This window comes from Sinocyclocheilus anshuiensis, unplaced genomic scaffold (genome assembly GCF_001515605.1).
Source record: "Sinocyclocheilus anshuiensis isolate Anshui unplaced genomic scaffold, SAMN03320099.WGS_v1.1 scaffold2191, whole genome shotgun sequence".
Lineage (NCBI taxonomy): Eukaryota > Metazoa > Chordata > Actinopteri > Cypriniformes > Cyprinidae > Sinocyclocheilus > Sinocyclocheilus anshuiensis.
In genome coordinates this window covers 275,023-276,120 of record NW_015538203.1, presented here as the reverse complement: position 1 = coordinate 276,120, position 1,098 = coordinate 275,023, and positions in this window count along the sequence as shown.

The following is a 1,098-nucleotide window of genomic DNA, read 5'->3' as shown; positions in this document are numbered from 1 at the left end:
TTTAGAAATGAAATTGACATTTAAATATAAAAGTGCAAAAAAATACTAAAATAAAGTAAAATCTAAATATTAGTTAAATACTGTAATAGTATGTAAATACTGCTTTTATTCTTTTGGATCCTTTGAAGCCAATCCCAAAATGCACTGCGTCTTATTAAAAAACATGACATAAAAATAGTGGATACGAGTTGACTTGAACAAAAATAAATAAATAAATACTACAAATTCTAATTGAATTATTTACTGTGTATTTTATAGCTGAAATCACTCGTGAGGAGCCCTATTTAAGTAGTGTGTGAAGTGTCATCTTATAAAGAGCACTCCAAATCAGTGGTTTAACACTAGAACCGCCAGAGGTCGCTGTATACCTAAAAGCGCCAGCGGATACATTTTTACCCACGCACGTGACAACTGTATTTGTATGGCTAAAGAACATATTATTTCACTGTATTATGCCACTGTCTTCACAAAGAAGTGTCTAGAGTCATGAAATGATTATGTCTAGTAATCAACTATATTTTTATCCTGTTGTTTTATGTTCAAGACTTTTTAATGCAGGCTACACTAATCCATAACGGTCAGTAGCCTAAGCAAAAAAAAAAGTCTGCACTGACAACAGAAATTAGAAGGTAGTAGCCTAAATATTTGGGTGGTGTAATATTATAATACAATGCCATTAAATTAATCAATATATTAAGATAACCCATACTATTTAAATTACTAAAATAGCCTATAGACAATAATGAGCAATAATAATTCACCACACTGCATAGGATGATGCGATGACAAATTCAAGCACACAGCTTCACCTAAATATTTATTAATTTGTTTAGTTATATAATTTATAATTTGAATAAGAGAACAACACCATTAAACTTTGGTTTTATTCATAACATCATATAGATCGATTTTTTTTTCTTCAGGAAACGGCCAGACTACAATAGCAACACAGTAGCGAACAATAAACGATATGGCAAGACAAAAATTAAATAATTAAACCAAAGTTTGACCAATTAGAGTAAAGTTAGGCTAAAACATGTAAATCTGATATCTGGATCACTGTCAGATGAGCCGTCAGATGCTGAGCCGACCCAGGAC